Source organism: Cavia porcellus, unplaced genomic scaffold, assembly GCF_034190915.1.
Source record: "Cavia porcellus strain 051 isolate PalLab524CR breed Dunkin Hartley unplaced genomic scaffold, mCavPor4.1 scaffold_19, whole genome shotgun sequence".
NCBI classification, from domain to species: Eukaryota; Metazoa; Chordata; class Mammalia; order Rodentia; family Caviidae; genus Cavia; species Cavia porcellus.
This window is the reverse complement of record NW_026947502.1, coordinates 54,397,833-54,413,972: the sequence shown is the minus strand read 5'-3', so window position 1 is coordinate 54,413,972 and position 16,140 is coordinate 54,397,833. Positions and strand designations below refer to the sequence as shown.

The 16,140-nt window shown below is 41.5% G+C and overlaps 1 protein-coding gene and 1 pseudogene across 7 annotated transcripts in view; one reads left to right on the top strand and one right to left on the bottom strand.

Moving 5' to 3' along the window:
• Asap1 (ArfGAP with SH3 domain, ankyrin repeat and PH domain 1) overlaps nt 1-16,140 on the bottom strand; it is a 356,971-nt gene that overhangs the window by 92,197 nt on the left and 248,634 nt on the right. The window lies entirely within an intron of this gene.
• On the top strand, nt 3,540-4,120 carry LOC100723529 (apoptosis regulatory protein Siva-like; annotated as a pseudogene).

Sequence of the window (16,140 nt, the reverse complement as noted above, 5' to 3'; positions counted from 1 at the left end):
AGAATACTGTAATTTTAGATTTTTTATTTCTCTGTTAGATTGATTCCTAAGTATTTCATTTTGGGGGATGATACTGTGAAAGGTATAGTTTCCCTAATTTTTCTCTCAATGAGTTTGTTATTCATATATAGGAATACTATTGATTTCTGAGTGCTGACTCTGTGTCCTGCTATGTGAGTGAATATGGCTAGAAGACTTTGGGTATAGTTTTTGGAGTTTTCTATGTGGAATATCATTCATCTACAAATATTTTAACTTCTTTCTTTCCTATACTTAATCCTTCTGTTTCTTTCTCTTATTTAATTGCTCTGGCTAATGTTTCCAGAACTATACTGTTTTTTTTTTTTTGAACTGGGGATCAAACTCATGACCTTGTGCTTGCCAGGCAGGCGCTTGTGCTGCTAAATCCCCAGCCCTTCCAGAACTATATTAAATGGGAGTGATAATAGTGAGCATTCTTATTTTGTTCCTGATTTTAGAGTGAAAGCTTTAAAACCAAGGAACAGGCATTTTATTGTTCTGAGGCAGTTGCCTAGGGTTTCCTGACTTCAAGATAAAAGAGTTCACAGAGAAGGAGCAAGAGGAGGAGGCGGAGGAGGTGGATGTGCTGCTTAGCTAGAGAGAGCAGTGGCAGAAAAATGGGTTGGAAAGAACAATAAAAATAAAGAGCTTAGAATATGGTTGGTCTTTAAGGAAAGCCCTGTAATCTTGGTGAAATCAGCTTACTACATGACTGTACTACACTGTGGATCTCTTTTTTCAAGAAACAATTTCACTTAGATGTGTGTTTGTCAATCTGTCTATTCACTGCCCATCACTTAATCTACTCTGTACAAACTCTATACTAGGAATGGTTAGGCCGTGATGAGTAGGACCTTCTTGTTGCATTCAGAGGTCATTGCTACCACGCACTGCTGTAACATGTGACTGGCAGAGGGAGAGCACAGTGTGAGCAGGACCAGGGGTGACCGTGATGGGCTTTGTGCTGTCCTTTGCCCACATCTATAGAGTGGGGTAATGTATCTTACTGTGAGTAGCTACTTTGAGGCTGGAATGAGTGTTAATGGACATCAAAAGTGTTAATTTACTCCCTGACATCCAGGCAGTACTGAATGCTTGATTACATTTGTAATACTATGGAATGCTAAATATAAGGCAGTGTGGGAGCACAGAAGGACAGATAATAGGAAGACCTTCTCTTTACTTTTTAGCCTCTCCCTAATTCCTCCTGTTCTCTCTTTATACTTCCTGTACCTCCTGGAACTTTGCTTTCATATACAAAGACAGTTTTTCCAACACACACTACCAGAGGGCTTGGATCAGAAACAACCACTCTTCTCTTCCTCCTGTTTGTTTTCTCCCTTAATCCTATCCATGTGATTTTGCCACCATCCAAACAGAGGAACAACTTGGCTGTCAGGCCAGAGGACCACAGATTGAGTTGATATTTTAGATGATTTAGGACACTGGTTTTGGGAAAGTGTGGCAAAGTCACTTAGATTTTATACTTGTTTGTGACCTTCCCAATAGCTAGGTATCAAAAAAAATTCTGGGGTGGGGGGGGTACTAGGAATTGAACTAATGACCTTGTGCTTGCCAGGAAGGCACCATGCTGCTGAGCTATACACTCAGCCCTAAAAAAAATTATAGAGTTGTACTTATTAAAATTTCATAAAGGAAGCAAAGAGAGGAGAATAAAGGGCCAAAAGGCTTCTGGGGGAATACTGTAGGTAATAATGGTGGGAAGAAGTGGAGAAATACTTCCATTGAGCACACAGGGAAACTAAAAGATGAGTGGGACGTATGCTTTGCTGCAGATGGACAGCAGGGTTAGACTTTGCTCTTGAGTTTTGACTTTCATTCCCAGGTGACCAGCCTGCATCACTCCCTATCTTATTCACAGGACTCTGTATGGACAGTAAGGAGGCTGGGGCTCAAACAGGTCTCTGCTAACTATGCCAGTATCTAGATACCTGTGCCCCATCCATGAAGTTTTTCACTTATATCCTTCAAGACACTCAGCGGTCCTGGTGTGTATGTGCTTGCTTCTTCATCATGACCTGTCTCACCAGCTGCAGGCAAGTCTTTGGGAGCAGAGTGTACAAGCCACCATTTGCTCCCAGTGCCCCTCACAGAACTTAGGACTCTGCCTGGGGAATGGGGCTGTTCAAGGCCCAGAGGAGTAAAACGCAGCTCTGTGGTGCCTGAGGTTCTGCTGCATAAGGCTGTCTCTATTGATGGACACGGAAAGCACCTGTCAACAGGCAGTGACTCAATGAATCGTAGGGTTCCTAACCAACAGCCACAAAGTAAGAAAGTTCTTTTCACCTACTTCAGAGATATCTCCAAATAAACTTTTATGGAATAAAAGCATGGTGTAAAACAATACTTTTTAGCGCACATGGATATATATAAAAGGGGTGGGGCATTTAGCTTAAATTACTTCTGAACAAATATATACTTGGTGATACCAGTTTCCTCTAGAGATGGAAACTGGGCCAAGGGACAGCGTGGGAGAGGGGACTCTGTGCATTAAAAAAAAGGGGGGGGATGTTTCTACATAATTTGCTATTTAGAAAAGATCAAAATTTAGAACAAAATATTAAAAGACAGTGACATAAATGCTTTTTTAGTCTAAAATTAGGGTTTTCATAGGTATCTCAAATCCTTGTGAAATAAAGCAGGAAAAAAATACACTGTTACTGTTACTGTGATCTGAAGGCTGTTTTACACAATGACGCAGGAGTGAGCACATCTAGTCAGTGTTGAGTGAAGGAAAAGTCCCTCTGAAGTCATGCTCTAATCATACATAACCTTCCAATGTCATCATGTGGTGAGGCTCGGTGAGCAGGCTGTGCACACACTGATAGAAAACCCCAAGGACTATGCATTTTTTCACGGTAATCTACACACATATTCTTGGAGGCCAGAAAGAAATCAAATCAGTTATGTATCAGAAATTCAGAATTTCTTCCAGTGCTTATCTATAAAAAGGACACAGGAAAAAACTGGATGCATACAAACTCTTTCCAACTTCCTAGGAAAAAAGTTAACTTTAAAAAACTAGTAAAGGCTGGGAATTTAGCACAGTGGCATAAGCACCTGGCATGTGCCAGGTGGTGAGTTTGATCCTGGTACCAAAACAAATAAACAATTAATAAAGGGATTTAACACAAATGACAAGTGACTGGTAACTAATAAAAAGTGCCTTTATAAAGGTGCAGAGAGAATAGCTGAAAAGGAAGCAGATTAGTCTTAAGGAAACCTTTACAAAATCTTCACTGCGAGACAAAACAAACCTGCCTGGAAATCTCAGTGAAGAGAAAAATATGTTTTCTCAAATATTTAGGGTATGACTTTTCAACAGAGATCAGCTTATATGACTTTATAGTTATAGGATGCTGTAATTTTCTTTTCTAATTCTTTCAGGAATACTTTCACGGTCTGAACAAGTTTAGTAACTGATATGCAAAAGTCATCTCCACAGGCAAATACAATACAGTTAATAAACTCAGCAATTGTCCACTGGCCTCGAGGCCATGCCCAAACGGGGCTCTCCTTTTGCAGATGGAGCCCCACTTCAGCTCAAATTCCGTGTGGGCCTGAAGGAGCTCAGCCATGGCGTGTGTGCCAAGTGGTACTCGCGGGAGATCTTTGAAAAAACCAAGCAGCTAAAGAAAAAGACAAAAAAACAAAAAACAAAAAACAAAAAAACCCCAAGCAGCTGCTTTTCCATGGGGCCCAGGCCTGCAGAGACCATGTGTGGGGTGAAAGCTGTGCCACTGTCCACCTGCCAGAGTCCCTGAAGCCTGGCCCTACAGACACACCTCGAGCTGCAAGAGGCCAGCTGCTGATTGGACCTGATGGCTGACTGATCAGGAGCAGTGTCCAGGCCTCCAAAGCTGACCTGTCCAGGGCAGCATTTCGCGCCTGCTCATCATGCGTGCGAGCAGTGGATGGGAAGGTGGTCTGCAGCCAGTGCGAGGAGGCCCTGTGTGGGCAGTGTATGCGCACCTGCTGAGGCTGTGGTGCTGTGGCCTGTTCCCTGTGTGGCCTTGTAGACTGCAGTGATGTGTGTGAGAAGGCACTGTGTGGCAGCTGCGCCATGTTCGACGCCTGAGGCCGCCTGTCCAAGAGGAGGAGGAGGAAGAGGAGGAGAAGGAGAGAGCGTGTGTGTGTGTGTGTGTGTGTGTGTGTGTGTGTGTGTGTGTGTATTGTACTTTGATGACAAGTGAATAAAGCCCTTTATATTTGCAAAAAAAAAATAAAACTCGGTAATGATATAGGTGGATAAGCCTCATGTTATCACCTTTGCTAGCATTCTTTAAAAAGCCTCCTCAATCTATTGTGGAATTATTTCCCACTTGTTTTACTAAAATTCTACTGATCACTCTTATTTACTCAGCTTCCAAATCACTTCTTTTCTAGTAATGATAAAGTTGAGTACAAAGTTCTTTACATGATTTGAGTCTGCAAAAAAGTTGAAGAGTATGTTTTAAAAATCATTTTCCATTTACTAAGCAAATACCACATTAAAAGCTACTTCAGGGGTCTGGGTACACTGTTTGATGCTGGCAGAGCACTTGCTTAGTACATAAAAGGCCACAGATTTGATCCCTAGTGCCATTAAAACAACTCAGAAAAGGTGCTTAGGTATGGTAAATACATTTGCTTTCCAAATAAACTATTTAAAATTTTTTTTCCTTAGGAAAGGGAAAATATTTCCTCTGTTAGGACATGCATCAAGCCCAACCAGAACTTTGGAGCGACTCAGGCAGAGAGAGGATAAGGTCTATGTTTTCATTATCTAAAAAGGACTTGCTTGGCAAAATACTTGCAATATTAGCTTTGATAAAAATCATAAAGCCAGGAATAGGAGGCCCATGCCTGTAATCTCAGCACTCAGGAGGCTGAGGCAGGAGGATCACTGGGAGATTAAGGCCAGCAGGGGCTACATAGTCAGTTCAAGGCCAGCCAGCACTACAAAGTGAGACCCTGTCTCAAAAACAAAAAACAAACATCTTTTATTTCTCAAAAATTGCTTTCATGTTGACAGGTATTATATCAACAGTTGCCATAATCTAAGCTGGAGATTACTTCAAGTTTTTTTCTCTGTTATAGAAATATATTTATGCTTTAATTCATTTTCTCGTTCACAAAGCTTTACCACAAAGAGAAAAGCTCTTGCTCGTTTCCCAGTGTACTACTGGCTTTCCTCACCGACAGCACCCCACTGAAGAAAGGGAGCACCTTGGCTGTTGCATTCACTGACTGACCAGACCCACACAGCAGACCCTGCCCTACGGCCTGTCTATGCCTCTTAGTGCAGAACAGAGCAGCACAGCTCTACAAACGGGACTTCTGCAATGCTCAGTTGCACACAAGACTGCAGTAATTAATGAAGACATAATTTGCTTGCTTTGTCATCTTGCACTAATTCTGACAGTCTCTCTCCAACTGTCCATTGGTTCTCTCTCTTTCCTGTTCAGACAGAAAGTTTCTTACAAAGTAAAGCTAATGCAAATCTGCTGACTTGCTCAACACATTGGAAAATCCAATTAAAATAATGAGCCAGCTCCCAGCATTTCCTGGCATAAATTAGACATTCTCCCACTGGTGCATTAACTCCTTCACGCCCTGGATCAGGGACCAACTGGCCTAAATAGTAACATGGGGCTTTATACTTAATGTATAAAGTTATTGCTTATAGCTCTACAAACTGGATCTTTATCTCACCAGATCAATGAGGAAACATGTTCAGAGAGGTTAAGTATCTTGTCCAAGGTCAAACAGTGGCTAAAGCAGATAAGATTATTCTCATTTCCTCTTTGTTCTGTTTTAATCTTTTAAAGCAATTATCAGATCTTATCACTTCTGCTTAAAATCCATCATGTTTCTTGCTGAACTGGACTCAAATCTAAACTCCCAGCTGATCCTGTCAACCGGTCCACAGTCTTCTCCCATCCCCACTACCATGCAACTTCCTCTTTTTTTCTTGACCCATTGAGCTCTCCATCTGTGCACACTTCATCACAGGCTGTCTGGAACACCCTTTGACAGCCTCCAGGGTGTCTCCTCAGTGAGGTCTCGACCACCTAACAGCACTCTTCTCACTGGCTTATTAGTCTCACCAATGGTAGAATAGCTTACTTGTAGAGTTCCTCACTTGACAGTTACTTGACTGTTTCTTGACTAGAGGAAAGTTTCTTCAGGGCTTGGCTACATCTGCTTGGCCCACCACCCTTGTGCCATACCAAACTCCTGGAACACTGTAGACATGTCATATATATGAAATAAAAGTTAATGACTGAATAAATTCTCCAAAATAGGAGAGCAGTTCTGAGCCCTGAAATGTGACAGAACCTGAACCAGTTCTGATCTTCCTGTTCGGCACCAGAATGGGGGAAAGGCACTGGAGGGTTTGAGCTACTCTGAGGATATAGTTGGAGGTTATGGATCTAGGGTACCCTCCACACAGTAGCTGTCAGACTCTGTCTGCCACCAGTACAAAAAATGGCAGAGGTCAGGAGATCTGTTGTAGACTGGAAGCTGCCGGTGTCTGGCTCGGAAGTGGAGGCAGATCTCTTAATTTCTTCCACTTACTTTGACCAGTGCAAGAGATTAACTACAACTTCTGGGGTCCTGAGTAACAGGCCGTTTTTGCCATTTCCTAGTGGATGTCAAACACTAGTAAGGGTAGGGAAGTAAACTGAACTGACTTCATCTAGTAACGAAGATCAGTATCCAAACATTACGTATAAGGAAGGGATGCGTAAAGATTTCAAATGAAGCTCTATTTTATTTTTAGCCAGAGAAAAAAAAATGAAAACAGTGGAAATGTTCCAAACAGGAGACAGGGTTTATGGTACGAATACAAGACAGGGATTCTATAGCTGTTAGAAATGAAGTTGCAGGTAGACTTTTGTGTGGAGCAGGCCCCTTTCTGGGAATGCAGAGGGAATGGGGAAAGATGCACCATTTGCTACCTGGCCTCATCTGGCAGTGTCGTTTTAGGAGGCTGATTGTGTTCAGTGAGGAAAAGGTTCTTCAGCTACAGTCTTACAAGACAGGAAAGCACTCCCAAAATATACAAATAAATGGAAAAACAGATTATAAAATGTGATTTCAGTATGAACTCAATGCTGTTAAATTTTATGTATACTTTTACACTTAAAAAATATACACAAGAAAAGATACACGTAAGAAAAAGAAGATATCCATATGTATGAATCCCTTGACAGTGGATTGTAAGGTTTTTAGTCATTCTTCCCTTATATTTTCCAAGTTTTTAATGATGAACTGATAGTGGGATTCAGAAAGTTAGTAAGAAGAAATATGACTGAGAAACACAAGAGGGCAATATAACCAACCAACAGCTAATTTCTCATTCAACTTCTTTCTCTCCCCTTTTGCCCTTTCCATCCTGCCTGCTTGTCTGTCTCACTCCTCCCCTCCAATCTCTCTTGACAAGGTCTCATGCTGAGTGGCGCAGGGTGGCCTTAACCTCACTGCGTAGCCGGGGCTGGCCTCATTAGTGCTGAGATTACACATATGTGCCACCACCCCTGCTTTACTCTGATTATTTATCAGTGCAAAATACAAATCAGATTGTGTGTATAAAAATGAATCAAGGCAGAGGATTCACAGGAAAAATGGTGCAGCTTCTTTGTAACACTGGGGAGTTCTGGACCTGTCTCCAGGTGACACCCTTTCTTGGTGATTCTCAAACTGTGGCCCTGGGACTAGTTATGTAGGGATCACCTGAAAACTTGTTAGTAATGAAATACCAAATCAACTTAATCAGAAATTCTGAGGGTGAGATCCAAAGACCCAAGTTCCAAGAAGTTTTCCAAATGAAATGGATCAATCTTAAGTTTGAGAATCACTGCTTCAACCAGGTCTAAAATAGAAGAAAAGCCCCATTACTGCAGGTTAGGTGGGACCTACCAAGGAATCATTTGCCTAAGGTCTAAACACAACTACTGTCAAGGAAGAACGGAGGTTGAATGATTATCTGAAGAACCTGGGAAAGGTTCATAATAATGTGAGAACCAGTTCATACCATATACTAGGTGACACTGGACAAGAACAAATTTAAGCACAAAGTACAGTTTTACTGCATGTATTACTGCACAGAGAAAAATGGGTAGGTGTAGGATATAAGGGAATATTAGAATTCCTTAACTTAAAATAATGCAATTATATTGGGTCTAATTCAATTTAGGCAAATGGGGGGTTAGATTTAACATCATCTCGTATATCAAGTCAAAGTGAAAGCACTATTTTCTCTTGCCTTATATGCAGCATTTGATTTTGTCTGAGAGTAATTTCAGGGAAAGGGGATGTAGCTAAGATTTGTGAGGCCAAGATAAATGAGAAAGCAAAAGGCAAAAGCCTAGATAGCTAGGCCTTGCTTTGAACACCCCTAAGGATTTCTATAGTGTGCTTGAAATGATAACTAGCCTTTAAGTTCATTTCTATGCATGTCATCCAGTTTGCTATGTTTAAACTAGAACAAAACCATACTCTAAAGTGCTAACAAGTCAATTTGCTTGCTTTTCTTAAAGATCTCTATCACATGTTGTTACACATGGTTTGCAACAGACGACTTTACTCAGGAAGTACTTCCTTAGCACAATCAAAAAACGTGAATTAATCAAATACACATGTGCACAGAGGAGTTGCCATGTAGTTGCAGGGCAGCAGAAGACTCCCCAGGAGACATCACTGCCTTCTTTCAACTGCTAAAAGAAAACACTCATTTGCTGTCCCTGTCCTGGACTGCTCTGCCTTGTCTACTTGGTCTCTGTCTTCAGATTTGGTTTTGTTTATTCACTTATTTATCAAGGAATTGCTATGCTAGTCTTGAACTACCTGGCCTTGCCTGACCCTCAACTCAAGGCGATCTTCCTGCCTTAGCCCTCTAAGATGCTGAGACTGCAGGTGTGCACCACCACACCTAGTTGTCTTCATGTTATAGAACTCCTCTGATCCTCACTGGAATCTTCAGAATTCAAGGAATCCATGTAAAATCCTAAATGGTAATCACAGGAGCCAGGGCAAGAATCACTGGTCAAATGCTGGCCTTGCATGTCTGAAGACCTGGGAGTCATCCTCAAGGATGGCTCTTCTGTGATGGCTCCCTCCATACCCTGCTCTCTGAGCAAATGGGTGAGTGAATGAATCTGTCGGTGCAGACACAGCCTGAGGAGCGGTGGAGCAGGGTGAACTCGGTTACATCTGGCTTTGAAGTTGTACTGCTTCTGCCAACTTCTTCAACTTTCAATTGAGCTGTCCATTGTTTTCAGTTGCTTAACATAGCCGGAGCAAATCAATAAAAAGGCCCATTAATTTTTAAAGGACGATGTAGTAGGATACTCTTCTACCTCAAGACTGAATTGGTAGGCCATGTCTTCATTTTAAACCTAAGATACCAAAGGCACCAAAGGGTAAAATCTAAAATTACAAGAGGTGAAAGATAAGAAGCAACCACTTGGTAATCAGAAATTACACACTGAAACATAAATACTGTAGAAACAAATTCCAGAAGGAAAGTGAAAAATGCAAGAAAGTATAATGACCACAACATCCTCCCAAATAAACACAACAAATGAAATGGATATTGTATCCAGAAAGACACCTAAATTAGTATTTCTCAAAAGTTGTTCAGTGAGAAGTTAATCTTTTAATACAACAGAAAGTTTGTGCTCAAGTAAATTAGGAAGCATTGAATTGGACAGGTTTCTCTACCGAAGGATGTCCAGGCCATTAATATTCCAAAGTGCGCCATCACCTCCAGGTGATATATGCAGTACTTTCCAATGCAGAAATCATACCAGTGTACCCAGTGTGAGATTAGTGTTTCAATCTCATGTGTTGTACTCTTATTCCCAGCAAGAGGCAGCCAGGTATACTGGGCAAGGGCACTGCGTAGAGCTGTGCAGGATGTGTACAGCTCACATCACCCACCTGGTGGGCACAGGGGAATCCTGAAACTCAGCCATTCCTCCTCCTGTTACTCTGTTCCCAATGCAGGCCATCATCAGCCAGGAGAAGAGCCTGTGTGGGCTGCTGGGTCGGGGGTGGATGGCACATCTCAAGGTGATGACAGGTGGATATGCACAAAGATTCAGAGGCAACACTGTGCAGAGAAATCTAAAACCCGTTCAAGACAAGATATTTAACTCGAAGCAACTAAGAATAGTGAATCCAGGTTAAAAGGCAGTGCCTTGCATGAAAAGTGGGAAATCAAGGGTCACAAAGTGAATTCAAGTAGATTTGGACAGAATTCTGAGCCTCAGAAAACATTTGCACTTGCTTTAAACAATGCACCTCTGATTTGGGCCTGGAAAAACCCAGAACATTTCTCGGCAAAGAGTGCACAAACAGAAGTGAATGACCACAAAGCAGGGTTTGCTTTATGCCTTCAATAGCTGTGGTACTGCTTGAAGAACTGTTGTTCTTCAAGTCAACATGGCTTTTAATGTAACAGTAAATCTATGTCCACAGAAAGATCCATTTCCTTTGAGTGGCAGTGTACTCTAGACACTAGGGTGTAGATGCTGGCTCCTGTATCTGCTTAACACTATGACTCAGATTCCTGAGCTGCTCAACAAGGGTAACTGCGGTTAGTGCCTGGGAGGAGAGTGTTAGGGTGAATAAAGCTGTTTACAGACGAGGCAAAGACAGCAGATAGTGATGCTCATACAATACTCCACTTTCCTCCTTCCATCCCCTAGTCCTCTGCAGCTGAATGGAGCCGAAAGCTGAAACACCTAGGAGAGCTGTGCAGACCTCTCGTGACTGTCTGGTAGCCTCTCTTCCCTGCTAGAGGCAAACTCCACGAGTCCTCCCACTGCCTTGGCTTTGGAGTGACAAACAATGTGTGATACAGGCTCCCTCAGCAGCCACATGGTGTGAGCAAGTAAAGTCATCACCAAATTATATACCAAGAATTTCAGGTTAATGTACCACGATAGCAGGTCCCAGTCCATTCTAACACAACATATAAAATGCTTAGAGCAGTTATCATAGTATAAATACAATCTGGTGGTGTTATGATTTTATAAACAAAAGACAATCATACAAATAATGGCAATTTGAAATGCTTGAGATGCTCTGAGGATGAGACTAGCTTATTATTATTATTTTTTTTTCTGAGTCTAACTCTGACTCTGCTATCCACACTGGCCTTCAAAGCTGTGAGCTCAAACCATCTTCCTGCCTCAGCCTTCAGTGTTCAGAACAGCTGTGACTATAGGCTATCCTTTTAAAAAAAAAAAAAGATACTGATAGCAAATGTTAGGGACACTGGCAAGCATTCCAGTATCACTGTCCATGAAACTCAAACCTTACGGTTAAAGAAACTCTTCCAAACCAGGTAAGGTGGCACACACCTATAATCCCATCACTCGGGGCCAAGAGTTTGAGGCCTGGTTACAGGTAAGTTCCAGGCCAGCCTGGAATAGTGAGATCCTGTCTCAGAACTTCACCCAAACAAGCACTTCACCAGCAAGTGATTAGTTTCTCTCTCTTCCTTTTCCTACCTTTTCCCAGCACAGGCCTACAGTTCCAAAGCATAAATAACTCCTAATTTCAAAATGCTGTTTTGTTGAGTCCATCTCAAGTTGGCTAACACCTGAAAATCTATACTTGAAATGTATAGCATGCATAAATTTAAAATGAAGTGTTAATTAGATGCAAAATTTACAGGCTGGACACTCAATCTTTTAAAAAGCATTATGTGAACTCCTGAGACAGTTTTAGTAAGTTTTTAGAAAACCCTGGACAAGCCAAGCATGGTAGTACATGCCTGCAATCCCAGCATTTGGGAGGCTGAAGCAGGATTACTGGCTAGCCTGGACTATGTACTGAGTTCGAGGCTAGCATAAACTAGTGAGACCCTGTATCAAGAAATCAAAACTAAAACAATAAAAAATACTATTGTACTTTTAAATTCAGACTGGGACAGTCCTGAATTTCTGTATATCGAATACATTTAAGATAAGGTAAAGCTGTATCGAGGAATGTAAAATTCAAATTATCAGTAAGGTCTAGTTATGCAAGAAACACTACTTACCCTGCTAAACAATTTTCCATTTCATTTATATGGTCATCAATAGCTATCAATCTAACAAACAAACAAACAAATAAATGTAAGCTTGTGTGGGGACCAATGACACTTAACTATCTCAGTAACTCAGGAGACTGGGGCAGGAAGGTAGTAAATTGGAGGAGCCTAGGCAATTTAGCAAGGTTCTTCTCAAAACACAAAATAAGCTTTGTTGACTCAGCTCAGTGGTTGACTATTTCTCAGTTTTATTTCACAGCTAGAAAAAAATCACCAGAAAGGCTTTAAAAGTGTATGTACATTAGTCAGGCACATGGTGCATGCTCGTCACCTTAGTCTTTACAAGGCTGAAGCAGGAGAAGCACATGAGTCTGAGGCACGACTGAGCTACATAAGTTCACGCACACCCTGAACTACATAAGGGACCCCTCACCCAGAAAGAAGGGCTTAATATAAGCACTGGCCAGAGCAGTCATTGGAGGTGTCACACAGCATATGGCATGTTCACTCTATCACCCTTCTAACACAGAAAAGCAGAAGGATTCTGGATAGGACATCTCATCTAGATGAGATCTGTATGCACATAAGATAAAGATGGAAACAAATATAGGTATAGAGATTATCAGTTATCTCTATGTATAAATCTAAAAATTGCTTCAAAACGCTAGATAGTACTTGGTAGTGAAGGATGTCAGGGTATGAGGGGATGCCTACTAGATCAAACACTGAAACCTTTCAAGTATGGACTATCGTTCTGCAAAAAGATGAGCTTTTAATAATGTTACATACCTATTCTCATTTGAGGAGGAAAAAATATTAAAACATTTCTCAACCTAAACCACAATATTCTTCAGCAGAAACTGCATACAGGAAATGCTATGCAACTAGAGAAGTCTTTGTACTGCTTTAACAGTGTTGTAGCAATAACAGACTTCCAACTGCTATGGTGCTCAGGCTCTTGGGCAAGTTACAGCCCTGCCCAAGGGCTTAAGCAGAAAACCTTCCTGGTTGGACTAGAATGCTGCTGGACACTTCTTCCTATTTTTAAAAAGGGTTTAAGTGTATCTTCTAAAACTGCTGCTACACTGGGACCCTCAAAGTGCATGGTATTTAAATAGTTTTTTCTTTGCCTATTGAGAATGTATTTCAACCCATCATTTACTCCTTTCCTGCCCTATTTTGTGGTTTGGAAGATGAAATGGGTGTAGTTCTCTGTTGATTCCTTTACTTGTTTGCCAGGATCACAGGCAAGGATGGCTTGATGTTAGAGCAGAGCAGGCCCAGCCAGCACTATCTAGCAACCAATGACTTTAATACTTTCTGTCAATAATTAAAAAAGAATATAATTTGGGTACAGATGAACAATAACACTTAGCAGCTAAGCTCAAGAGCATTCCTCTTTTGTCATTTACAAAGAAGCTACATGATAAAGAAAGGTTTTATCACTAATACATTAACTGCTAAAGATTCACTCAGAGTAGAAGAAATGGAGTACATGGGGGCATGGAAGCATGGAATAGTGTATGTTCCAGGGAAGACAGATAGTTTGCACTGTCGGGAGCCAGCATTCATTCAGAAGCATCTTTAACCGAAGGAAGAACAGGCTTAGAGTCTGGCAAACCCAGCTAAAGAAATAGGTCTGCCAGGCATGATGGTGCACAGGTGCCACCTCAGCAGTAGGGAGGCTGACACTGCGAGCCTGAGGCCAGTCTGTGGTACATAGTGAAACTCCTGTCTCAAAAACCCAAAACCAAAAATGAAAGAAAGAGTTCTAGTAACTTATAAAAAATGTCACTATCTACCAAATATACACTACAGATACTACATATGCTTACTTCTAAAAACACCACTAGAATGAAACAGAGAGGAGTAGGCCCCTATCAGTGCTGTTTGCATTAGTGTCTGTGTGCTTCCTGCAGAGTCGCACTGCTCATGCAGGTAAGTCCTAAGTGAATGCAGCAAGGAGAAAGTCCCATTTTACAAAAGCAGAGAAACCAAGACTCAAAGAACTCAGTAACCTGTCAAGGCCACAGAAGTGAGAAGCTACCCAGGACACCTTACACTTAAACTTTAAGCCACACTATGAACATATTAAAAATAACAACAAAATACAAACAAAGTAGATCATGTTCACATTTCTTTGGCTTTTCACCACTAAGAGGCAGCATTTCCTTGACATAAACCCACTTCTGTGCTCAGTTATCATCTTTGCAAAATACTGACTGCATACAGTATATGTACAGAATTCATAAGAAAGAAGACTGATTTACAAAATTTAGGAAGGTATAAGAAGTGGGGTTAGGACTGCAGATCAGCCATCTCAGGGAGTATCAGAGGAAACCAAGAATTTGATTTTTGCACTGTATATCTGTTTTATACTGAGATGTTTATAAACCAATGTATTTAGTAAACACTGTCCTCTTTTACTACTGAGACTAAAATCTGATGGCTCATAATTTGATTTAAACTTTTTATTTTTTTAAGAAATTATACTCACAAAATGTTGAAAAAATAGGAGAACCCTTGTACCCATCAATCCATTTCCTGGAAGCAACAGTTTATACAGTGTATTACTAGATTCAAGAACTTGGTATTAGCATAAGACAAATGACTAAGCTACCACATTTGAATTCTACTAGGTTTACATGAGCTTTTTTCCTTTAATTTCCTGCTGGACATGTTGGTACATGCCTGTGATCCCAGCATTCTAGAGGCTGTGCTATACCCAGTGAATTTAAGCCTACTACGTGGCAAGACCCTGTCTCAAAAAACCCAATCAAACCATTCCAACCCACCCTTAACCAGTCTTTAGACAGAAGTGCCTATAAAAAGCCCGGTGCTTCAGCATATCTCAGCAATCTGTGGTCACCCCACTCAACACAGGTGCAAAGGAACAGAAATTTATGTCAAAGAAAAGCCCCCTGGGTTAAGACTGCCTAGGCAATCATTTCCCTGGTTTCAATTCCCAGTGTTCAGCCACGGAGGCACTCAGAAGCTTTCATTACCAGAGCTCTCACAGGCCTACGTACAGCTTGTCTGTGGCAGATGCTGGCATTATTCACACGATGCTAGTTCTGTGGACACACAGAATGCAAGAGTCACGAGGTGATGACCTCCACTGAGATTTTAGAACGAAGCCTGGGAAGTCATGTAGTGTCTTCCAGGGCTAAAGTCTCTGCAAGCCCAGCTGACAGGGCAAAGCACAGTAAGGCTGTAGGAGTGAGCCTGAATGACATAGGTTAATCCCAAGGAGCATGGAGATGCTAGCCACATGCTATGTTCATCAGGGAAAGCGAAGCCAGCCCCAGAGAATGCCCATGTGGGCCTCAACTATGCCAGACTCCAGAAGAGGGCTGTCTAAGTGCTTGTCCGTATTCTTTCACAGTGCGCCTTGGCTTCCTGACATGGAGCTTGAGGATTTAATGTTTGCCCTGATGAGTTTCTATTTTGCCTTTTTATTTTCCTATTCTTTCCTTTTGGAACAGAAATGTTCATGTTATGACTGTCTTGATATGGATGCCTCTACATGTACTACTGAGGACAGAACTGAGGGCCTCATGCATGCTAGACAACAGTACTACCCGGAGCCAGACTCTCAATCCTTTTTAATTTATATTTGTATTTTGAAATAAACCCTTAATAGGCTCTCTTTAAGTTGCTAGGCTGGCTTCAATTTGTGCTCCTCCTGTCTCAGCCTCCCTAGTAGCTGGGATTACAGGTATGCAACACCATACCACTACTACCACTGTACCTTAGAAGTAGGTAACTCTTTTTTTGTTTGTTTGTTTTAACAGGGGCTCACAGCAGAGTTTAAGCCTTGGAGGAGACTTTGGACGTGGACTTTTGAATTGTGCTCAAACAGTTGAACGCCTCTGGTCTCTTAAACTAGACCAAATACCTTTTGCATTGTGAGACTGACATGAGTCTTGGGGGCCAGCGGAGAAGGAATACTCACTTTGGTCCTTGAACATTTCTCAAAGGTCCATGTTTTGCTGTTGTTGTTGCTGTTGTTTTGAGATGGGGTCTCGCTGTGTAGTTCCAGCTAGTACTTGAATTCACTATATAGCCCA